Source organism: Balaenoptera ricei, chromosome 20 (genome assembly GCF_028023285.1).
Source record: "Balaenoptera ricei isolate mBalRic1 chromosome 20, mBalRic1.hap2, whole genome shotgun sequence".
NCBI lineage: Eukaryota > Metazoa > Chordata > Mammalia > Artiodactyla > Balaenopteridae > Balaenoptera > Balaenoptera ricei.
The window spans coordinates 14,694,310-14,720,851 of record NC_082658.1 but is presented as its reverse complement, the minus strand read 5'-3'; the positions used below and the strand labels follow the sequence as shown (position 1 = coordinate 14,720,851).

The window sequence follows — 26,542 nt, the reverse complement described above, 5'->3', positions numbered from 1 at the left end:
CCACCAGCACAAGACCGTGGGTTTTAACACTGATTTTGAGTCTTGTGAGGGGAGGGCCTATAGCTCACATTGTCATATAGGATGATTTTCTGTCAGAGATATGTTTAAACAAAAGTCTGATTTGGTCATGAGCAAAGTGGTGCTAAAGATTAACCCTGTCCAGCCCCAGAATGGATGGGGGTGGCAGAGGCAACGTTGACAAACTGAAGCCAGAGGTCTGGTGTCTGGGAAAACAGTCTCCATCATCAGGTCCACCACTCTGCTGAAAACAACTAACAATGAAATCCATATTTTTTTAAAAATCTGAAAAGCACTGAAGCTTCAACAACTGAGTAAGGAACCACCAGGCCAAAAGGAAGTAAGAACCCCAGAGGGATGAGCCCTACAGAAGCCGCTCTTGCCCTCAAAACATTGGATGATTCTGGCACATTGGAACCTTCATTTTATTGATCTCCTGAGCAGAAATCAAAGCTCAGGGCTGGCTGAGGGGGAGCCATAACTGGAGACTGTTCCACAATGAGCTGGAATGCCAAAGGGCTACATCTATCTACCTGGTAGTAGATGAACCAGAAGCAAAACAGCCCTCACTTAGTTCTGAGAGCTTTGAGGACATTAAGCTTAGTGAAGTAAGCCAGTCACAAAAAAAAATGAATACTGTATGATTCCACTTATGTGAGCTAGCTAAAGTAGTCAAATTCAAATAAACAGAAAGTAGGATGGCAGTTACCAGGGGCTGGGGGTAGTAGGAAATAGGGAGTTGTTTTTTAACAGAGATAGAGTTTTGTATGATGAAAAAGGTCAGTAGATCGGTTGCAGAACAATGTGAATATACTTAACACCACTGAATTGCACACTTAAAAACAGGATAGTAAATTTTATGTTATGTACACTTTACCTTAATTAAAAATAAAATTTTTAAAAAATTTCACCATTCAGAACTTTAGAATGAAATAATGTAATATTTTGAACTACTTATCATGCCGACTAAAACAATTCTATTCAAAAAGCTCACACTGTTCTTTAGTGTTTATAGCACCATGTGGTTATGTTCTAAGGCAATACTGTAAATGCAAATGTACTCATTTATGCTCCCATACTTTTGGGGGGTGTGGGGAAGCTATTTAGAGCCAAACGCTCTCCAAACCTTAGCTTTAGTCAGGTATGTTTCAAGGAAGCAGCATATCTCAAACAGTTCTGGAGATGAGTCTTGATGAAAGTCTTCACTATAACTCTCCATTAAAGTTACTATGCCTTATAAAGATGTTCATAGCTCTCATTAAGTTTGAGAAAGCCTCTAATAAGGAAGAGGAAATCAAAAAATAGCTAGAAACAAATGACAATGAAAACACAACAACCCAAAACCTATGGGATGCAGCAAAAGCAGCTCTAAGAGGGAAGTTTATAGCAATTCAATCTCACCTCAAGAAACAAGAAAAATCTCAAATAAACAATCTAACCTTACACCTAAAGCAACCAGAGAAAGAAGAACAAAGAAAACCCAAAGTCAGTAGAAGGGAAAAAAATCATAAAGATCAGAGCAGAAATAAATCAAATAGAAATGAAGAAAACAGTAGCAAAGATTGATAAAATTAAAAGTTGGTTCTTTGAGAAGATAAACAAAATTGATAAACTTTTAGCCAGACTCATCAAGAAAAAAAGGGAGAGGATGCAAATCAATAAAATTAGAAATGAAAAAGGAGGAATCACAACTGACACCGCAGAAATACAAAGGATTATAAGAGATTACTACAAATAACAATATGCCAATAAAATGGACAACCACGAAGAAATGGACAAATTCTTGGAAAGGTACAATTTTCCAAGACTCAACCAGGAAGAATTAGAAAATACAAACAGACCTATCACAAGTAATGAAATTGAAACTGTAATTAAAAATCTTCCAGCAAACAAAAGTCCAAGACCAGATGGCTTCACAGGTGAATTCTATCAAACATTTAGAAAAGAGCTAACACCTATCCTTCTCAAACTCTTCCAAAAAAACTGCAGAGGGAGGAACACTCCCAAATTCATTCTACGAGGCCACCACCATCACTCTGATACCAAAACCAGACAAAGATATCACAAAAAAAGAAAATTACAGACCAACATCACTGATGAACATAGATGCAAAAATCCTCAACAAAATACTAGCAAACAGAATCCAACAACACATTAAAAACATCATACACAATGATCAAGTGGGATTTTTCTTCAATATACACAAATCAATCAATGTGATACACCATATTAACAAATTGAGGAATGAAAACCATATGATCATCTCAGTAGACGCAGAAAAAGCTTTTGACAAAACTCAACACCCATTTATGATAAAAACTCTCCAGTAAATGGGTATAGAGTGAACCTACCTCAACATAATAAAGGCCATATATGACAAACCCACAGCAAACATCACTCTCAATGGTGAAAAACTGAAAGCACTTCCACTAAGATCAGGAACAAGACACGGATGTCCACTCTCACCACTATTGTTCAACATAGTTTTGGAAGTCCTAGCCATGGCAGTCAGAGAAGAAAAAGAAACAAAAGGAATACAAATTGGAAAAGAAGAAGTAAAACTGTCACTGTTTGCAGAAAATCCTAAAGATGCCACCAGAAAACTACTAGAACTAATCAGTGAATTTGGTAAGGTTGCAGGATACAAAATTAATGCACAGAAATCTCTGGCATTTCTATACACTAACAACGAAAAATCAGAAAGAGAAATTAAGGAAACAATCAGATTTACCATCACAACAAAAAGAATAAAATATCTAGGAATTAAGGAGGCAAAACACTTGTACTTGGAAAACTATAAAACACCAATGAAAGAAATCAAAGATGACATAAACAGATGGAGAAATATACCATGTTCTTGGATTGGAAGAATCAATATTGTGAAGATGACTATACTACCCAAAGCAATCTACAGATTCAATGCAATCCCTATCAAACTACCAATGGCGTTCTTCACAGAATTAGAACAAAAAATTTTACAATTTGTATGGAAACACAAAAGACCCCGAATAGCCAAAGAAATCTTGAGAAAGAAAAATGGAGCTGGAGGAATCAGGTTCCCCAACCTCAAACTATACTACAAAGCTACAGTAATCAAGACAGTATGATACTGGCACAAAAACAGAAATATAGATCAATGGTACAGGATAGAAAGCCCAGAGATAAACCCACGCACATATGGTCACCTAATTTATGACAAAGGAGGCAAGGATATACAATGGAGAAAGACAGCCTCTTCAATAAGTTGCCTGCTGGGAAAACTGGACAGCTACACATAAAAGAATGAAATTAGAACACTTCCTAATACCATACACAAAAATAAACTCCAAATGGATTAAAGACCTAAATGTAAGACCAGACACTATAAAACTCTTAGAGGAAAACATAGGAAAAACACTCTTTGACATAAACCACAGCAAGATCTTTTTTGACCCACCTCCTAGAGTAATGAAAATAAAAACAAAAATAAACAACTGGGACCTAATTAAAATTAAAAGCTTTTGCACAGCAAAGGAGACCATAAAGACGAAAAGACAACCCTCAGAATGGGAGAAAATACTTGTAAACAAAGCAAGAGACAAAGGATTAATCTCCAAAATATACGAACAGCTCATGGAGCGCAACATCAAAAAAACAAACAACCCAATGAAAAAATAGGCAGAAGGCCTAAACAGACATTTCACCAACGAAGACATACAGATGGCCAAGAGGCACATGAAAAGATGCTCAACATCACTAACTATTAGAGAAATGCAAATCAAAACTACAGTGAGGTATCACCTCACACCAGTCAGAATGGCCATCATCAATAATAATAAATGCGGGCTTCCCTGGTGGCGCAGTGGTTGAGAATCTGCCTGCTAGTGCAGGGGACACGGGTTCGAGCCCTGGTCTGGGAAGATCCCACATGCCGCGGAGCAACTGGGCCCGTGAGCCACAACTACTGAGCCTGCGCGTCTGGAGCCTGTGCTCCGCAACAAGAGAGGCCGCGATAGTGAGAGGCCCGCGCACCGCGATGAAGAGTGGCCCCCACCTGCCGCAGCTAGAGGAAGCCCTCGCACAGAAATGAAGACCCAACACAGCCAAAAAATATATATAAATAAATAAATAATAATTAAAGGTGCTAATAATTTTTTTAAAAATAATAATAATAATAAATGCTGGAGAGGGTGTGGAGAAAAGGGAACCCTCTTGCACTGTTGGTAGGAATATAAACTGATACAGCCACTATGGAGAACAGTATGGAGGTTCCTTAAAAAACTAAAAATAGAGCTACCATACAACCCAGCAATCCCACTACTGGGCATATATCCTGAGAAAACCATAATTCAAAAAGAGTCATGTACCACAATGTTCATTGCAGCACTACTTACAACAGCCAGGACATGGACTAAGTATCCATCGACAGATGAATGGATAAAGAAGATGTGGCACATATATACAATGGAATATTACTCAGCCATAAAAAGAAATGAAACTGAGTTATTTGTAGTGAGGTGGATGGACCTAGAGTCTGTCATACAGAGTGAAGTAAGTCTGAAGGAGAAAACCAAATATTGTATATTAACGCATATATGTGTAATCTAGAGAAATGGTACAGAAGAACCTATTTGCAGTGCAGGAATAGAGACACAGACATAGAGAACGGACATGTGGACACAGGAGGGGAAGGTGGGACGAACTGGGAGATTAGGCTTGAGATAAATACACTACCATGTGTAAAACAGATAGCTAGTGGGAACCTGCTGTATAGCACAGGGAGCTCAGCTTGGTGCTCTGTGATGACCTAGATGGGTGGGATGGGGGGGGGGGGGGGTCCAAGAGGGAGGGGAAATATGTATACATATAGCTGATTCACTTCATTGTACAGCAGAAACTAACACAACGTTAAAGCAATGCAATTATACTGTATTAAAGTAAAGCAATTATACTCCAATTAAAAAAAATTTTTTTAAGTAAGAAAATAAATAAACAAAACTCAGTCACAGAATATTCCAATGGAAAGGGAAGCTCAGATATCGCCTAGTCCTAAGTGAATAAATCAAATAATTTGAAAGTGGAAAAAAAAAAAGAGAGAGAAAGCCTCTAATAAGGGTTTCTCTCCCCAGCATTGATGCAGGATTCTATTCTATCCAGTCTAAAAATAAGGAACAAATCAATGGCTCCCATCTAATCTGAACTCATAAAAAACAAAAGGCCTCAACAGGAAGCCAGTAGCCAACTGCCCTCCCTATCATGAACTCCACGAACCTATCAACCTCAGTGGAGTCAGGGTTAGAATACCAAACATCCATGAAATTTATTTTATTTCTAGTCACTCAAAAAGGTTATCATCATTAATTAGTCCATGAAAAACCAAACAACAATAAATCAGACTGTACAGTGAAAAATGAAGAGCTATCCATACTCGTGCTTCTCTTCATAATCGAATGAATATTTTGCCTTTTACTAAAGATTCATGTGGGGAGGGAAAAAAAATTAAGAGCTATTTCAAGACTCAATGTTGGCATTTATTAGCTCAGATATAATAACCTCTCTGAATCTGATAGGTTTGTTTTTTGTGAGTTTTTTGGACTAATTTTCTAATAATAACTGCCCTTCCTACCTCTAGCTGTATCTGAAACAATTCAATCTCGGGGTCCTACAGAGACATAAAAAGAGAAAAGAGCTCCTTTCAGGCCACTCACTTATCAGCAACTCCTCCTCTTGGTCCTTCCACATTAGAACAAATAGTAATGTGGCCATTATCATTATCATTATCAACATTATTATTATTAATTTCTAACTCATATACTAGATTAGAGGAAGTGCTGAAGGAAGGAAAAAGAGGAGGGAAGCAAACAACTTTGACTGAAAATTAAACGTGTCTCCAGATGTAGAAAGCACAGTAATACTGCGTCTTAAGAGGCAAGCCTGGTTTGGAACATGCCTCATTTCTCAGCAGCATCCCTACTCCTTCAAAATCACTGTTAAAATTCTTCATCTTTGTAAAATTTGGCCCGTTAGATATTTGCTGTCTCTGAACAAGCTTGCACTTGGACATATGATGTATGGGCACCATCTGCTAGCATGGGCTGTGTCGGTCAATAGTCTTAATTCAAAAACATCTCTTGGCAGCGGAAAAGAGTCAAGCTGCATTGTATTGCAGAGGATGTCTTAACATCTCTTATCTGTGCAGTTTTTAACAGCATTTGGTTTTACGAAAAGTAGAGAAGAGCCTCAAGGCTCATTTTTTTCCACTTTGATGCTGCAGAGGAAACGGTGAATCTGGTCGAAAACAACCATAGTAGGAAGTTCTGATTTAGCCTAAAACTCTCAAGTGTGTCTTAATAGCCACCCCTTGATTCATCTAAAGTCAATGAAGCATATGAGAATTGCCAGCAGCCATTCTAATCTGTTAATACTCCACCTCACAAACAAAAATCAATATTGACATTGTAGATAATGAGCTACTGCTAGGCTTAGTTTCATTTAAAAAGAGAAAAGAAAAAGAAAAGAAAGTACTCTACTACCAGCACAGGCAAGCCTCCCAAGGCACTTAGACCTTGACTGGTAGAAACTCGGAACTCCTTTCCCATTAGTTATTAGGTTCCCAGACCCCCAACTCAAAGTCTCTTCCAGCCCAGCAAAACAACACAAGGTCTATACTACTAGTACACAACAGCTTCACCCTCTGCAGCCACTGCATGGACTTTTACCTGCCATGAGGAAGGCCCACCTGGGAAGAGGGCCACACCCCTGAAGGAAAAAGGTGTTCAAAAGCATCAACATGATTAGAATTTTGCTTTATAGATTGCTATAATAATAGATGGTTCCAGTAATGAATCCAAATACAGTTCACAGTAACTCATTCAAAACCAGGTCATACCTTCAGCACAACCACACGAGGCCTATGGAGGTTTATAAAAGATAACGCCGATACCATTCACGGGGGGCCAGGGTGGGGGGTCTCAAGGAGACAACAGATGGATGTCGTATGATGACATCTATATGAAAGTTCAAAACAAAACAAAACAACCTTAAAGTAATGAAAACTCAGGATAGGTATGCCCAAATCAGATGGTGCTAATGAGTAAAGAAGTCTGGGAAATTGTTTTTTTAAGCAGAACAGTCATGTATGTGACTTAGGAGGAAGAAACGTGAACAAAATAATATGGCAGACATGAAATACCAGCGCGAGGAAAGGCACCGAGATGGGAACAAGTCAATCAAGACAGAACAAGAGTCGCTAAAGATTAGGTTAGCTACAGCTGAAGGGCTGTACTGGGGGGGCACGGGAGGAAGATTAATATTGGAGTTTAGAGGCAGGGAATCAATTGTTCAAAGACTCTGAAGGCTAAGTGTCTGGATTTATATTTAAATCTTAGGAAACAGAACCACTGTAGGTTCTTGAGAAGTTTGAAACCTGGGTGTAAAACAGTTTTGTTCAGGTGAGTGAGTACCTGGAACCTGGGAGACTGTCGTGCTGAAAATCCGGAAGGAGGATGAGCAGAGGGTAGTGGCTGGGGTCACAAAATAGCACATTTCAAAAGCTCGTGGGGTCAAAGGTTAACAAGGGGTGAATCTGAGAAAGAGTAAATGGTGTTCCTTATTCAGTTTTCATTTTTGCAACCATTGATTGATTGATTGATTGATTGATTGATTGATGGCCATGCTGCTCGGCTTGCGGGATTTTACTTCCCTAACCAGGCACTGAACTGAAGCCCTTGCTAGTGAAAGCGTGGAGTCCTAACCACTGGACTGCCAGGGAATTCCCACAACCATTTTAAAGTTTGAGATTATTTCCAAATTAAAAACAACATCAACAACAAAGCAGTTTCCTAACCACTGTTTGGCTTTGGGTCTGTTGTCATATATTGCCCTCTCCCACCTCCCACCGGCCCCTCCAATCAGAGCTGTCAAACTCAGTTACAGGAGGAAGCCACAGTTTTACTACTCCTTGAATTTTTTAAACTTTAGTTTGAAATAATTATAGACTCTCAGGAAGTTGCATAAGAGAGGTCCTGTGTACATTTCACCAATCACTCCTTAAATTTTAAAGTCAAACTGCCTTTTTTTTTTTTTTTCATGTTTTTTTGGCCATGCCGTGAGGCATTCAGGATGTTAGCTCCCCGACTAGGGATCAAACCCAAGCCCCCTGCAGTGGAAGTGCGGAGTCTTAACCACTGGACTGCCAGGAAAGTCCCTTAAAGTCAAACTTTAAAGTCAAATTCCAAATGGTTAGGAAGTCAAGTTTTAAACACAGACCACCAATTCATCCCTGTAAGAAAAACATATTCCAATAGGCAGAGTGAAACTTCCACTTATAAGGGCTTTCTAATAGTCTTGCTTAAGGTCTTCAATGGTCAACTTTAGGAAGACATCTTCCATAGATACTTCCCAAGTACATGAACAGGCAATTCACCCAAAAGTTCAAATGGCCAATAACAAACGAAAGAGCTCAACTGACTAAATACAACAAAGAATTAGGAAACAAATCAATGAGACAATATTGGTCATCAAATTCCATCTTTAAAATATAACATGTGATGCTGTCAAGGGCATATGGAGACAAACCCTCTATTGCAGACAAACCCTCTATTATGTTGGCACATAATTAGCAAAAACTTTTCTGAAACCCATTCTGCAGTAACTATTAAGCACCTCAATAATGTTCATACCTATACACACACCAGGCAAAAAGGGCTGGGGGGCATTAATGCTAGTTTTCTCCATATAACAGGCTTATCAGTCATTTTTATTTTCTACTTTTTAGGTATTTCCAAATTCTACTAATTAGGTATTTCCAAATACTTCTGTAATCTGGGGGAAATAATTACATGTAAATGTATGTCAATTTAAAAAATAAAATAATTATCTTCAGAATATCAAATTGTACCCACACCTTACCCATGAGAAAACTAAGACGAAGAAAGATTCGTTTTTATAAAATGAGTCACACTGTATGTATGTATGTAATCTGTTTTTACACTCAAGATAACACAGTGAAGTAATCCAGCATCTGAGTATCAGCAAGGCCTTTGGCTTCAGTTCTACCAACTTGGTAGAAGTCTGACCCTCAGGCAAATTATTTACCCTAACCAAGCCTCCCTTTCTCCATCTGTCAAATGGGAATGGCAAAAGACGGTTCAGAAGATTAAATAAAACAATTTAGGTAAAGCACTGAGCATGGTCCCTGGTACAGAGCAAGCATTTCCTAAATGTTAACTGTACTTTTAAGTATTTCCTCAAGCCAGTAAAGATTCTTTCACACATGACTTTAAATAGCTTTATAAAATGAATATTCTATAATGTAACCATTTCAACACAGGATACTAGGAATTTTTTGCTATTACAAACAATGCTGCAATATATTATGATGCTATACATAACTTTTGACTGCCTCTCTGATTATTTCCTTAGTAATTATTTTTAGAAGTGGAATTACAGGGTTGAATAAGCATATATAAATTTTCACTTCAATTAAAAAAACACACACAATTTCAAGCTCATTGTAAAAAACTTCAAAAACAGATGTATGGAGAGGAAAAGTGAAAATTTCTCCTGCTCTGCCCAAAATCAACTGTTTAGGATGCATCCTCTGTCCTTCTGTATGCATTTATAAATCCACACAAACACGCAAAACTGTTTTTGTTTTTAGTCTTAAATGTAATCATACTATGCATATTGCTTTGCTGTTTGTTTTTCACTTATTATTTCCTGGACCCCTTCCTATGTCAATACATACAAATCTACAGGCATACACACTTTTCCTACCTAGTACAGATATACCATCACCCACTTAATCATTCTTTTATTGATAGAAATTTGAGTTTTTTCCAGTTTTCACACTAGAAAAACTGCTGCCTTGAAAAGCTTTCTATATAGATCTTGTGTACAGAGCAAGTCTTTCATAAAGTGCCCACCTTGAACCCTTGTCAAGAATGAACATTATTTTTAATTATTGTCCATCTGATGGATGGGGAAAAGGCATCTCAATGCTTTGATATCATTTCATGTTTTTTCCCCCATCTGTTTCTCTTCTATTAACTGGCCATTCATGTTTCTTGCCCAAGGGTTTTTCTTATTCACTTTATGTATCATGGATAATGAACACTCTGTCTACCGTATGTGCTGAAAATATTTTTCCCCATCTCTGACTTTTTACCATTATGGGTTTTTTTTTTTAAACATACAAAGTTTTATATTTTTAGGTATTGAATCTCTCAATCTTTTTCTTTATAGTTGCTGGGTTTTTATTTCCTGAGGAAGCCTTCCTCATTCTATCAGCCTAAAAGCATTACTCTCTGGAATCATTTTAGAAAACACTGACAATAACATATGTAACACACATAATGTTCTCTGTCCCCTATACAAGAATCAAACTTTTAACTTTGGAAAAACTGACTTGATATGGACAATCATATTTTCTAGCTATAATAAACAGTAAAGTATTTGAACTTTTCCCCCTCCAAATCATACTAGTAAACTAGAAAACCTAGTTTACATTATCTGAATCCATTCGTATCTATTAACCATTCAGCTTCTCCATGTGCAAAAAGTATTTTGGATTAATTCTTCATAAATTGAAAAAAGTCTCTGAGAACTTAAAGAAAAAATTAGCCTTTCTTTTTCAGTGAGAAACAATACTTTTCATACATGCATCAGTAGACTTAACCTTGATATAGGGCAGTAAGATCTGATTAAATGTATACTTAATGTCAGAATTGTATTTACAGGTAAGGAATCTGAGGCCCGAAGAAGACAATTTTTAAAAAATCAAGTTTGAGAAGTCTATGTGTGTAAGTGTGTGTAGGGCAGAACAGTGGGAGTGAGAGAAAGGAAGTGACGGGGAGGAGGTGAGAGAAGGGGCATGAAGGAGGGCTTCCCAGAGGCGGTGTGTGCGCTGGCCCTTGAGATTTGACAAGCTGACTGCAGAGACCCAGGGTGGAGAGTACATTCCAAGTGAAGGACAGAGCATGAGTAAAGGGAAGGAGGCAAGAAACCCAAGGCCACGTTCAACACCTGCAAGAAGGCCTAGAGAATACCAGGTTCCTGGCAGAGGTCCCAGATGGCCATCTGTCCACACTGTGGTTCCCTCTGAAGAGAACCACTTGCCCACAGGTCCCATGGGTGAGATTTCCCCCATCCCACTCTACCACCACTGAGGATTGTGACAGGGGAGGACCTGGAGAGCAGCCCCGTGATATGACCCGGCCCCAAAGTCCCACCCAAGTGTAAGATTTTGACAACTGTTCAGTTGGTAGTGGAATCAGTCACTGAAGACACAAACCGAGGGAAGCCATGAGGCAGCAGGGGCAGGAGCTCCGAGGAGGACCAAGACCCTCAAATGACAGTGACAGGGCTCACCCCCTTCACCTCTCCAAACCTTGGGTTCTTTCATTGTAAAGGGGGAGGGGGTCCTCCATTGTCTTCAAGGAATTTTCCAGAAAGCTCTAAATTCTATAATTCTGTGAGTCCTACTTAGAGTCCTACTTTTCCATTCTGCACCAGAGATATTCTTGGCAAGTGCTCAAGTCAAGCAAAGGAAACAGAGTACACTTGAACTAATGTGCCTAAGGCAATTAAGTCAAAATATTTTTCTAATAATATTGTAACAGTTCATCCCACATTAACAAACACTTCTAGACCTTCCGGACTTGTCTTGCTTAGCCCAGCTGTAGAAACATCCTTTACCTCTGGTTAAAGGTGGAGAGTGGGCTGAGTCAGCTAAGAATGAGATGCAAATTATCAGCACTTGCAGGTGCCATGGCAACAGATGACATTCGTCCATCTTCCGCCAGACTCTACAAGGGGGCTGCCTCTGCCCTGGCTGTGATAAGGACAGGCTCTCTACCCCAACGCTTCCTTCGTTCTTATTCTGCACAAACATCCCTCCAAGCACAACCTCTTGGCTTCACCCTCTAGTGGATTCACACCACACCAGCTCCACATTCCCACCGCCCTCACTTCTACAGCGCCCTGCAGAGCCCCCCAGGGACACAACTCCCTGCCCTCTCACAAAAAACCATCTGCCTCCTACTCTGCCTGGCTTTTTTTTTTTTTTTTTTTTTTTTTTAATGGAGAGGAGATCATGGTAAGAGAAGGGCTGGCCTCGTTTTCAAGACCAAACCATCATCTGTACCACTCTCTCTAAGTCATTAGCACTGCTATCTACTGCCTGCGAGACATGTACGCGGGCCTGAGCCACTCCCACTGCCAGGGATCTTCATCCCAGCCAGGGAGGGTATGGGGGGAGAGGGTTGGGTGCAGGTTGCTGCAGACCCCAGCCAGGAGGTGGCTGTAGCATGCGGACCTGGTCCATGTCCTTGCTGTTTCCAGGAAGTTCCTGAATTAGCATACTGACTTCCTAGTCAGATCCCCCACTGGTGTGATTCTAGGCCTTGTCTCTCATCTAGGCCTCCAATTTTGTCTCCCTCCTTTCTCCCTCTAAGCACATGGCCTTGCCTCTATTCACCAGGAAGGTGGTAAGAGTTGCTATCTTGCCTCCCATATCCATCTATATACACCAATCACTATTCCCATTCTTTGGCTAGAAATTCTTCTACCCATTCCTCTCTATTCTCCACCCACACACAGACTCTATCCAGGTCCGAAGAGGTCTACTTCTAAACCCAATAGACCCATCTCATTCCTGTCCACCCCATCCTGACCCCACTCACTCCCTCTCATTCATCAAGGGACCTCTGCTCTTCCAACCACCAAGGCCCCAACCAAAAGAATCTTCTGACACTCTCTTCTTGATCCTCCAAACCTCTTTAGCTCTCCAAGCCCTGTTGACTCACACCTCACACCTCAGCATTTCTTTCTGACTTTACCCCTTGCCCTCGTCTCCAGCCCACATGGCATTCTGCTGCCAGACTAGCCTTCTTTAAATACTACTCTCATCATGTCACCATTTTGCTCAAAAACCTATTATGTTCTTGTGTCTCATCTAATCTCCTTGGCCTTCAGGGCCCAATACAACCCAGCCCCTCTATCTACTCACCCTCATTTTCAGTTACGTTAAAGTGTTCCCAATATTCTGGCTGGGTGTGATGAGCTCCTGGCTCATGTGAAAACCATCCTCCTTCCCACCTCCCTGTACTGAAAATGCTTTCCCCGCTCTCCTCTGTCTTGTCAAATCCTAGCGTCCTCCATGAAGGCAGTGACGCTTGAACTGAACCCCAGGCCTTCCTTCTAGACAACTCCAGCCCCTCGGGTGACCTACAATATTTACACCACACAAATAACCAAAGGAAGTAAATCCTCAACCAGGAGTAGACTGAGTTCCCAAAGTTCATCAGTAAGTCAACTGTCTGAAATTCAAACTCCATTTATCCTGAAGGAAAATAAATGGGAAATAGGTTCCTAGGCTCACAAAACTTATGCAATTCACAATGTAACAGCTATGGTACAAGTGTACTTTTCCAACTACACAGAACCACTCTTTATAACACACTCAAAAGAAAAACACACTCTGATTTCAGATAATGTCAGGACCCTAGAATGACGGCCACACTCCAGAAAAAGACAATTCTAGAGACTAGGAAGCCAAAGGCCCAGGGGGTAAATCCAGACACTTTTCACCCATCTGCCCCAACCAGACTTCTAGAGTCTGAACTCCAGTTTCCAATCCAGCCCACGGACGTGAGTCTGCTTTAATTCACGTGTAAAATTTTCTCATTCAACAGAAGCAAGCCCCTGGAAAAGGGCAGAGGAATTGGGTCTGCCTGCTCCCAGACACACAGGAGCCCAGGCAGCAGTCACAGGAAACACCCCTTCCCGGGACGGTTCCAGGCTGCAGAGAGACTGCTGCAATGACCTCCAAGCATTGCCACAGAGAAAGGCATCAGGGAGAACATGGGAAATTCTTTATTGTGTCCAGAGAATGGAGCAGGGCACACGGGTCTAATTTTAGCACACATAGGAATTTGGTGCCCACTCTCCCGTGGGGACTAGGCTCTAGGGTCAGGGAAAAAAGCTATCTATAGCCAAAATCACCCTTGAGAATCTCCTGAGTCTCCCACAAAGTACTGTACACGTGCTTCAGGCGACCTCATGTAGTCATTATTGTACCCATTCAAGTTTCAGAAACTTCAAGGCTGATTAAACGACGGAACTAAAGGAAAGGCTGAACGTGGGCTGGCCTTTGACATCACTCTGCCCCTAGGAAGACTAGCAAATCCCTAATGTGGATGGGAGCTTCTCCGGGGCTCCTGCCTGCTTGCAGCATTTGCTTTATCTTGTTTTAATATTAAGCCTCTGTGACTCTAGTACACATTAACAAATGTATTTGTTGTGAGGATTAAGGTGGAAGGTGGTTAGTTTTCTGAAGTGAGCTGAGAACTGGACGGGCCCCATGGTGCACAGAAAAACCTGGTTGAGAACTCTGGCACTGAAGAGATCCAGCTTCAGATCACAGGTCCACTGCTTACCAGCGTGTGACTGTGGACAAGTCACTGCAAAAAGCCTCTTTTTTCCTCATATATAAGTAAAATGGAGATAATAGTGCCTACACCTCACAGGGGCTGCTGGGAAAATTAAGAAAGTACATTCGGCATATGTAAGCTATTATTCTCAGCATCCACAGCAGGCATGAGCACATCTTTTGTACCCACGCAAACTTGGCCAGAGTTGACCCCACCAGCCATGTTACCAAGGATGAAACAGATAGCTTGTCTCTACCTTCTCGAATCGCTTGAACTAGACTGTCCCATTTGATCTCAGGTTTAGTTCAGGCAGCTGTGACCATTAAGAATGACAAACATAGGGGCAAAGTAGAAAAATGGGAAGGTCTATACGTTATAATACAAAATGAAAAAGCAGACTTTGGGATTATGTGCATACATCAAACACAACTACGCAAAAAGTACATACAATCAACAGGATCCCAGGAGGCTACAGAGACTAATAGTTGGTGCTTCACTGTAAATTATCTTCACTTTTAGTGCAAAGCTTTTAAAAGGATCATTTTTAAAATGAGGGCACTGAATGAGATCTGCAGTTTTACTAACCTTTTTTTCTTTCTCTTCCCCAGGCTGGCAAGAGTCTAACAAACGATGTTTAACAGTAACTGATTGATTCTGTGTACTATTTTTCCATTTCAATGCTAATCCAAATTTTAGCCAACAATCCACATTTACAAAGGGTTCATAATAACATTATGAAAACAAATCACTGCCACAGGTGTGATAATGATAAGCACAGCTAAGTAAACAAGAAACAATTAGTTGCTCTATCAAAAATATGAGGCACTCATATTCAAGGTCAATCTCATTCTAAAGGAATTAGCATGCTCAGCTTGGGGAGTGAGACCTGACACCAGCTCTAGTAACAATGTCTAGAGTTAGACCAATCCTGTCTCAGAAAGTCCTATTATGTCATCCACAGCCAATCAGAACTTGGAATCCGCACAAAACCATACAGACTTGCAATTCCCAACAAAAGCAAGGAAACTTGATGTTTTGGGTAGCTTTGGTGTCCTTATCCTGGGTTAAGGTATAATTTCTGTTAAGCCTTTTGAAACGCCGGAAACAGTCCCCTGGCTCCCGTGGGTTCCTTTGCAGATGCGGTTGGAACCATCAGGCTCAGTCAGCTCCACGCAGCAGACTGTGGTGGGACAACTGATCGGCCGCCCTAAGCGCCTGCTTAATCCTAGCTCTCTCAAAGGGCAGATGCACCTTGGGATTGGGCAGAGGGGAGCTGTGCCAGAAAACCCTAAGAAACATCTGCACACGGATGACTCAGCCACCCCTTCCCATCTCATGACTGAGGAGGAGGGACTGGAAGACATATACTGATAATTTGAAAACACTGCCCTATGTATGTGCACGCACGCCCCCCACCCCCCCAATGCCTACCACAGAATTGAGACTCACGGGTCTAAATCAACTTGCAATATCAGGAATGCATTACACTTACTTAAATACACACACACACTCACACACACACACACACACACACACACACACACACACACACACACAGAAAAAGGTGATGGATTCACCAGGAGCTCAGTTGGAGACACAGTACCAGCTATTCCCGGGCACCAGTAACTAGTTAATCCAGCCTACACAGAAGGCATCACCTGAGAGGCAAATTGCTTTGTAAGAGGCTACTGCTCTGTACCTACAGGAAAAAAAAGGCCTATCTCCATCAAAGCTAATCAATCAACGACTTCAGATATTTTAAATGAGGAATCAGAGGTGGGCCACTGCTTCCACAGGCACAGGACACAGTCGGACTGAGTCCTGCTCCTGATCTTTGATACGCCTGCCTCACTGTTTGCCCCTCGAGTTGTGGCCTCACCTCCTGCGGCTGGTCCCAACCACCCCACTCCCACCGCTCTGCCAGCCCAGATCCTGCAGCCGGGGCCTCCAGAGCTGCCCATTCCCGAAAGTCTGTTTCATTGCTGTCTCAAGGCCCAAAACAGAACAGAAGGCAGAAATGAAAGGCAAATAGAATAAAAAAGAAACTTGGATGCACAAAGTAACAAGAGAAAAGGCTGTTTCTCGGACAATCAAGGAAAATAAGCACAAGTAGCATTTCATAACCGGAAATACGTACAACTGCACAGCATGAAACCAAACTGTCTAATCTAATTCTGGAGGCACTATAAACTTGATGGCCGTACGGGGGCTCCATTTGACGTTTCAAAGAATCAAAAGTTGTAAAGTTGTGATCTTGATATTTTTCTATTCACAGGTCCAATAATTGCCTAACAGCAGTGTCCTGCCCTTTCGCAGATGATTAGTGCTGAGTTTGTTGTTGGCTTTTCTTCTTCCAGCTTATGTGGGTCCTCAGAGAGTACTCTCTGCTAAAGCAAAATGCCAAAACAGGAGCAGAACTTTCTGGCCATCCGTGTGCAATTAGGATCCCATAAAAATCCCACTCAGATAACTCAGCACCTAAAAGTGCACTGCCTGGGCCAGCTGAGGCTCACTGGAAAGAGCGCCAGTTCAGGAGAAGCCTCGCTGGGTCTGGATTTTCTGATCTGTCAAATGAGGGTCATGATGGTGAAACCCCAGCCCTCAGATTGTTAGGAGAAAGAATAAATAGCATAGCACTTCATAAACTGTAAAGTTTGGGCACCTGACAGCATAGCAGTGTTGTTATAATTAACCACATTGCTCTCTCCCCCTGGATACAGTGGAGTAAAGTATAACAAGGTACTATCACTACTTGTTCTCAAAAGAACCTATCTGTTTGGCCGATATTCTATGTAAATAAAGATGTATCATGGTTATTCTTTTCTTGAGAAAATATACGGTTTTTTTTTTCCTCCAAAAACTTTATGACAGCCATTTAAATTTCCATGGCAAAGAACACCATTTATGTACTGAACAGTATGTGTGCCCCAGTCAACTAAAAAGCAGCAGTAGTTATTTCTGGGAGGGAGGAGGGCCAAGGGTCATGGAGATCCAGGAGATACACGGACCTGAATCAATAACAACAGTTAAATTTTACGTGGCTTTAAGTGCTGTACCAACAATATCTCATTTAAGCCTGACAACCCTCTGAGATAGGTACTACTATTATTTCCACATTTTACAGGTGAAGAAAAAGACCGAAAGTGGTTTAGGCAACTTACCAAGGTAACAAAGCTACTCACTAGCAGAGCTAGGACTCCAAGGCCATGCTCTTCACCACTGCACTACACTGCCTCGTTCAGCTATTTCCACAGACAAATCAATCTCGAGTCAACAGAAGCTTTCTACAGGTGCTCTGTGCTTCAAGAAAGAGTTCCATCCTTTCGACATTTACTGAGCACTAGCTACAGGCCAAGCCAAAGACCTTCACCCTATCTGTCCAGGGGTGCATCAATTCCAGGGTGGACCTTGTGTCTAAAGACAACTCAGGAAAGCACTGAAAAGTGCTTAAAAAAAACACTGTAGTAATGCACAGAATGGGCTATAAAATACTTTATTCTATTGTTATAGGTTCCTCAAAACCTGCTTGGGATAACAATCAATTCATTAAGGACATATGCTCCATGGTGGGAAGACTTTCCTATGGTATAATAAACTACAGTTTACAGCAGAAAGCAATCCTGAAGGCCTACATCAGCCCCCAGCCCTACCTATCCTATCCCACCCCTCTAATTCATTGCTCTGTATAAGTAAATGTTCTATTACATACATGCAATAGATCATAAAACCCCCAAATACTGCATACCCATTTTTGTGTGCTATGGGAACATATTTCCACCTTTAGGGAAGTTGGTTACAATTAGCTGGGACTTCACTGAGACACTAGGAGAGGCTACAGCAGGTGAGGCGCCCTACGAGGCTCCAGCTGCAGCAAATGTTCAATCCACACCACTGAGCATCTGGTGACTTTACTGATGTCTCTGTCTTCCCTTTTATACTGGCTGTCTCAGGCAGTTGCTAACCACAGATTTTCCCAATGTAAACTACTCCACGAAATGTTCATCTTAAGTGTCTCAAGGTACTACCATACAGAAATTAACTTCAAAAATAACACCTAGTTAAAAAAAACCTCTTATTTTCCTCTCAATTTATTAGGTATATAAAGCAAGCATTTGGAGTTGATTGTAGATCTCTTAATTTCACAATTTATGTACTGTTACAGCTCTGTTTGCACAAACATTTTAATTTAAGCCAAACTTTTCTAGTTGGACACATGGAATTTAAGCCCTGAGAGCAGAGACCATGATTGAGCATTCAGCACTCGTCCTTTGTAACCTGCCTTACAATTCACAAAGCAGCACAGTACTTGAGCAGACCTCAGGGAGCTTACAGAGGTGGCAGGGAGAGACAATCAAATAATCAATGCAAGAATGAAAGAGCTATGAAGGAACAGATCACAGCCAGCAGGGAGATCTGATCAGTCTGAGCATCAGTCATGGAAGGGTCCCTAGAGCAAGTGGGATCAGGCTGACATCTCAAGGATGAGTCACAGTTGGCTAAGGGGTGGTAGTGTGGGGCAATCCAGAGGAGAGAATGGCATGAGCATGAACCTGAGGCAGAAGCATGGCCTAATGGAGGAGCCCTAGGAAGCCCCTTGGATGTGGGTATAGTGTGCATAGCATGAGACTGCAGAGGTGGGCAGGGACCAGGTTATGCAGGGCTTTGAAGGCCACATTGAGGAACTGGCCTTTATCCCAAGAGTGGTGAGGAACAACTGAACGGTTATTGTATGTGGTCTGGAGGCGGGTATGGAGGTCATCAGATGTATATTCTGAAAAGCTCACTCTGGCTAAAGTGTGAAAGCAGACTTAAAAGAGGCAAGAAGGGGTTCAGGGAGGTCATTTAGACTCTTACAACATTTTAGGTGAGAGACAACGTTAGCCCAGACAAGAGAGGTGGCTTTGAAGATGCAAGGAGGGACTTGAGAGAGTTAGAAGATGAAATGCATGGGACGCAGTGGGTGGGAAACAGAGTGAGGAAGAAGATGCTCTTAAGGACGAGCCTTAGGCTTTGGGCTCACAAGACTTTAGGCTCACAAGAAGGATAGTGGTCAGTGGTCCCATTCACCAAGTATGGGAATAAGAGGAGGACTGGGTTTAGGAGGAATGTAGTAGGCTCAATTTGGGACATCTTAAAGTCACACACTTGTTGACCTCCAAGGGTTGATGTCAGAAAGGTGTTGAAAGTTCTGGTTCAGTAACTGATACTATTACGTATCTACCCAGATGGGAGACTAACGGTTCCTTATAAATAACCTAAAACCAGCAGAAAGAGAGCTTGGATAATGAAGTATTTTCTTAAAGTCATGAGCTTCTAACAATACTGTGCAAGCAACATATGAAACAAAACCACCTCAGAAATGTCGGCATAAGTTCCGCTTTTGGGAATATGCCTTTCAAGAGAAATTTAATTCCATTTACTATGCTACACAAAAAATTCTTCAAATTTTGGCATCCTAATTTAAACTAGGCAGCAAACAAGAGACTTCAAAATGGAGAAGGAAAAGTAACTATTCCCTAAAATGAACCATGAGGGGTCTTTGCGTTACCCAAACAGCTCATTTAGTGTGCACTAATTCACTCAAAGTTTTGAGTTAAGAGTAAGAGAAGAGAATTAACTTTTACTGAAGATTTATATCTCAGACACATCAAGACACTCTTCATTTAATCTTCATGGCCCTATGAGGCAGGAATTGTGTTCCCATTTTCCAAATGAGTAAACTGAGATGGAGAAGTTGAGAAACTTACCTAAGGCATTGTAACTAGTAAGGGCAGAAATGCCAATCAAGGGCTTCCCTGGTGGCGCAGTGGTTGAGAATCTGCCTGCCAATGCAGGGGACACGGGTTCGAGCCCTGGTCTGGGAAGATCCCACATGCCGCGGAGCAACTAGGCCCGTGAGCCACAACTACTGAGCCTGCGCGTCTGGAGCCTGTGCTCCACAACAAGAGAGGCCGCGACAGTGACGGGTCCACGCACCGCGATGAAGAGTGGCCCCCGCCCGCCACAACTAGAGAAAGCCCTCACACAGAAACGAAGACCCAACACAGCCAAAAATAAATAAATTAAAAAAAAAAAAAAGAAACGCCAATCAAACAAGTCTAGGCAAGTCCCTTTACCAAGGTCCAAGACCAGGAAAGGGAAGAAGCAGCTATTTCCTTGGTGTCAATCCTCTGCTGCGGAGGTCAAATGTTGGGATGTTTAGTTTGAAAAGTTATTGTTTTTTTTAAATCATCACCTGCAATTCAGTAACTATATTCTTAGCCTTAAGATAACTTTAATTTTTTTTTAAATAAATTTATTTATTTATTTTTGGCTGCGTTGGGTCTTCATTGAGCTCTGGTTGCGGCGAGCAGAGGTTACTCTTCGTTGCGCTGCGCGGGCTTCTCATTGCGGTGGCTTCTCTTGTTGGGGAGCACGGGCTCTAGGCGCGAGGGCTTCAGTAGTTGTGGCCCACGGGCTCAGTAGTTGTGGCTCACAGGCTTAGTTGCTCCACAGCATGTGGGATCTCCTCAGACCAGGGCTCGAACCCGTGTCCCCTGCACTGGCAGGCGGATTCTTAACCACTGCGCCACCAGGGAAGCCCGATAACCTTAATTTTTAAAGAGTTGTCTTTGTCAATTCAATCCTCTCTGCTTCAGCTTCTTAAAAAGAGTTTTACTTGGTAAGACATATAAATCACACCCAAAAAGGCTTTATAAGGTTTAGTTATAACTGCTTATAAAATTCGGATCAAAATGTAAACTCAAATCTCAAAAAACCAAATGTTTGTTTTCCATCAAATGTCTACTTCATGTTTCCAGCCAAAATCCATTGAAACTATGGTGAATAAGCTACCCCTAACTTATAAAACAATTTTGCAAAAACCACTTATTCTTAAGCCAAACTCAGAACTTATCTTCCTAAAGAAATAATGCTATGAGGTAAGTTCCTTGCCAGGCCACCAGAGCTTAACAACTCAAATGGTCAACCAAGGATTCTACGTGTGCTAACAGGAAATATTACATAGTCCTTACAAATAGCAAGTAGGTACACTATATAGAAATGGGCAATATGCAAATAGAATCATGATAAATGAGGGGAAAAATAAAAACTAGTAAGTACACTGATTACACAATGTTTAAAAATGTAAATGTATGTTTGATATGCTAGAGTGGGATAGAGTTTAATTTTCTTTTATGAAGATGTAGATACAGACACACATACACACACATATACACACACACATTATGTATGTATGTGTGCATATGGAAGTATAGGTATGTACGTGTATGTGTGTATGTATCTGTGTGTATAAAGCTCTTCGTCACCAAATGTTTTAAAGTCTATTAACCCTCCAGGCACCTGAGACAGCAGCTCTTCTCAACTTGGCACTGCCCGCCGACAGCCCGGCTCACAACTCCCTGCCTGGCACAGACTCAGGTGGGCCACTGGCTCAGGTGCTGGGCAAAGTGACTGAGGCAACACTGAGGGCGGAGCTGGAGTTACAAAAGGAAGAAGGGAGCAAGGGGCAGGTGGCCTCAGGCAGGTGAGGCAGGCATCGGGTAGGGCGGAAAGAGCATGAGTTTCTGACTCAGAAAGACCGGGTGCAAACCCTAGCTCGGCCCCTCACCAACTGTGTGACCTCAAGCAAGTTACATGATCTTTCTGAGCTTCAGTTTTTCTTCTACAAAATGGGAAAAATAAAGTCTACCTCATCGCATCTGTGTGAGGGACAAAGGAATTCTACACTAGCTCCTGTACAGGCTTTTCCTCACATGGCTAGAACCCTTCCTTTCTTGACCAGTTTAGAGTCAGTTTCCTCATCTGCCAAGTGGCGACAGTAACAATAGGATATCTGAGGACTAAAGGAAGGCGTATGGCAATGGATCTGTCAATTGCAGCCCTATACAAACACCGGTTATCAATGTATCCTGGGACTATGGGGTAACGGGAATAACCGTAGGGTTCATTGACATGTCACGTGTGAAAAAATGTTTTGAATGGAGGCAGCAGCACTGGCGGAAATATACTGCTTCCTAAAAGATTGTTTTATAATTTTGTGATTCAATGCTTAAAAATGATATTCAGAAAAAAATAGCCTTAGGCCAACAGCTGCAATACTCCACCCTGTACCCAGGCCCCCTGTGTCTGAGACTCAGGGCCACGCTCTGGTCAGATGACCTCTGGATGTGGTGAGCACCGCAAGGAAAGCATTCAGGTTGTTAGACCCCGTGGAGTGACCGGTGAAGGGTTGGTTCATGCATTTTACTCTTACTTTTTATTTACTTTGAAAATTTCCTAATTTTTCTTTTTTTTTAAATTTAGTATGGTCAACATACAAATATTATGTTAGTTTCAGGTGTACAACAGTGACTTGACATTTAAACACATTATGAGATGATCACCATGATAAGTCCAGTAACCTGTCACCATAAAAAATTATTCCAGTATTATTGACTATATTCCTTATGTTGTATATTACATTCCCATGACTTATTTATTTTATAACTGAAGTTTGTACCACTTAATCCTCTTCACCTATTTTGCCCAACCCACAACCCTCTTCCCCTCTGGCAACCACTAGTTTGTTCTCTGTATCTATTTCTGTTTTGTTTTGATTTTTTTAGATTCCACATAAAAGTGAGATCATACGGTATTTGTCTTTCTCTGACTTATTTCACCCAGCATAATACCCTCTAGGTACGTCTGTGTTGTTGCAAATGGCAAGATTTCATTCTCTTTTATGGCTGAGTAATATTCCATTGTATAATATAACACATCTTTATCCATTCATCTATCTACGGACACTTAGGTTGTTTCCATACCTTGGCTATTGTAATAATGCTGCAGTGAACATAGGGATGCACGTTATCTTTTTGAATTATGGTTTTTGGTTTTCTTAAGGTAAATACCCAGAAGTGAAATTGCTGTATCATATGTAGTTCTATTTGTAATTTTTTGAGGAACCTCCCATACTGTTTTCCACAGTGGCTGCACCAATTTACATTCCCAACAACAGGGCACAAGGGTTTCCTTTTCTCCACATCCTTGCCAACACTTGTTATTTGTTGTCTTTATGATGATAAGTCATTCTGACAGGTGTGAGGTGATACTTCATTGTGGTTTTGATTTGCATTTCCCTGATTAGTTTTATTGAGCATCTTTTCATGTGTCTGTTGGCCATTTGTATGTCTTCATGGGAGAAATGTCTATTTACGTCCTCTGCCCATTTTTTAATCAGATTGTTTTTTAATATTAAGTTAATTATAATTTGGATATTAACCCCTTATCAGATATATCACTCACAAATATCTTCTCCCATTCAGTAGGCTGCCTCTTCACTTTGTTGATGGTTTCCCTCACTGTGCAAAATCTATAGATTCCATGCAACCACTCTCAAAATACCAATGGCATTTTTCACTGAACTAGAACAAAAAGTCCTACAATTTGTATGGAACCACAAAAGACCCCGAATAGCCAAAGCAATCTTGAGAAAGAAGAACAAAGCTGGAGGTATCACATTCCCTGATGTCAAACTATACTACAAAACTATAATAATCAATACAGTATGGTACTGGCACAAAAACGGACATATAGATCAATGGAACAGAATAGAAAGCTCAGAAATAAACTCACACTTATATGGTCAATTAATCTACGACAGAGAAGGCAAGAGTATACAATTGGGAAAAGATAGCTTCTTCGATAAATGGCGTTGCGAAATCTGGACAACTACATGCAGAAGACTGAAACTGGACCATTTTCTTACACCATCTACAAAAATAAGCTCAAAATGGATTAAAGACTTAAATGTAAGACCTGAAACCATAAAACTCCTAGAAGAAAACATAGGCAACACACTCTTTGACATCAATCTTTTAGATCTGTCTCCCTAGGTGAGGGCAACAAAAACAAAAATAAACAAATGGGCTCATGCATTTTAAAGACCACTGGGCATGCATAACATCAGAAAGCTAGATTCAGTGGCAGAGCTTGAAGCCAACTGGAGAGCAAGCAGGGAGATGCTCAGTCTGCTTTGAACCTCGGCCAAGAGGCAACTTCATCTCTCCTCCTGTTCTTGCCACAGGAAAACTGACAGTAAGAAAAAGAGGGCACTAAACCAGATAAGGCCAGATCATTCTCTCCAAAGGTCACTGACACCGAAGTCCTGACTCTTCAAAAGGTCCTTCAAATTAATCAGTCAAAATCTCTGCAAAGAAGTCTCACTGAATTCCATGGCCTCAAAGACAACTGTTATTCCCCAAAATTTGTTGCAGTAAAAATAATGGCAGGACTCAGCTCAAACGCTTCCTCCTCAGAAAGACCTTCTTGGCCACCTTCTCCTAAAAGAACAGTCTCCCCATCCCCTTATTCTCTTTATTTTTCAGAACGTTGTGTTATATGGCTACTTACTTGTTTGCCCCACAGAATATATCTCTAGGTGGGCAGAAACATAGTTTATTCGCTGCTGTGTCCCCAGTTTTGTACAGAGTCGGCATTTAAAATATTTACTGGTTGAATGAATGAGTAAACACTGCATATAACACCTAAGTAGCCTGTTTATGTCCTTTTCAGAAAATTCCATACAGTACAGAAGATAAATCAATTATATCATTTACAATTGAGTATCTTTTTAGAAATGGGGCATCAGGTTTTAGCTCCTGAACGTAACATATTACAACACTGTTGCCATGAGCAAGTGAGATCTAACTTAAAACCCAGATCATCTCTACTCAGTAATACCCTTCCCAGGAATACAGGCCTTCCTAGCTGAGGACTGCAGGCATGGTCCCTCTCCTGTCACAGGACCACTCTGTACAATGTTGTTTCTGCTCGGAAAACGCATTTCTTTTAGGAAACTGAAATTCTAATCTGGATGCTGTGTCAAAGATAAGGATCCTTCAGGAAAAGGGGGAATACTGAGTGGTGGTGAGTTCTTAGACCTTGATGGCATAAATAAAGGCTCCTCTCCAAGTCACCATCCACCAGGGGTTCAGAAGTGGAAATCAAAGAGCTGTTGCCACCAGCAGGACTGTAGACCTGTGGCTTCAGGGCCTGCCCTTGTGTCAGAATCACCCCACTCCCAGCTTGTCTCATACGGGAGGGCTGTTGGGAAGTGCAGCAGAGGATTTGAAAGCAGGACACAAATCCAATATAGGCAGTTTTCTCAAGGTACTTTCTTAAAAACATATTCTCAAATGGGAGAATTCTGAAATCATGTTATACCATAATAAATCAGGCAATGCCTCCTTTAAAACTAATCTAACAAGTGATTTACTTAACAGATTAACTTCAGGTTCTACAAACCCACTGGGTCAAAGGCTGTTTCAGTCTTTTCACTCTAAGGGAAAACACATATAAATAACCAGGGAGGGGCTTCCCTGGTGGCGCAGCGGTTGAGACTCTGCCTGCCAATGCAGGGGACACGGGTTCGAGCCCTGGTCTGGGAAGATCCCACATGCCGCAGAGCAAACTGGGCCCGTGAGCCACAATTACTGAGCCTGCGCGTCTGGAGCCTGTGCTCCGCAACAAGAGAGGCCGTGATAGTGAGAGGCCCGCGCATCGCGATGAAGAGTGGCCCCCGCCTGCCACAGCTAGAGAAAGCCCTCGCACAGAAACGAAGACCCAACACAGCCAAAAATAAATAAATAAATAAATAAATTTTAAAAAAAATAAATAAATAACCAGGGAAATAAATGCAGATTTGGCTGCTTTTCCACATAACAAAACTGCCCTTAGACAAAAAGAACCTTCTCCCCAAAGCCCCTAATGGAAAATACTGGGCCCCAGCTCTGGAGGGGAGTAGGGAGCTGCACCTTCCAGAAGCACTACTCTCAGATCGTACGACTTTCTCAGAATGAGGCCTGGCTGCAGGTTCCAGCCCTGCTCAAACTTACTGCCCAACAACCCACAAGGTACATTTTCAAGCAAGAGCCTGAACCCTCCAATGAAAAACTGTGTAACAGCAGCAAACTCCCTTCTAATATTCTCTCCAAAAACTTGCATCTTATTATAAATCAAGGGTTCTTATGTCTACATGCAATATTGATCTGTGTGTACATGTGTGGTTTTCTAGAGAGACCTCAGAGTGTTCAGAGGCTCCAAAGGGGTGTATGTCAAAAGAAGTTAAAACA

The 26,542-nt window shown here is 41.4% G+C and overlaps 1 protein-coding gene and 1 pseudogene across 2 annotated transcripts in view; one reads left to right on the top strand and one right to left on the bottom strand.

Annotated features, from left to right (window-relative positions):
• TEX2 (testis expressed 2) overlaps positions 1 to 26,542 on the bottom strand; it is a 108,827-nt gene that overhangs the window by 66,181 nt on the left and 16,104 nt on the right. The gene's annotated exons all lie outside the window — the stretch shown is intronic.
• Positions 5,423 to 5,547, top strand: LOC132356301 (U5 spliceosomal RNA; annotated as a pseudogene).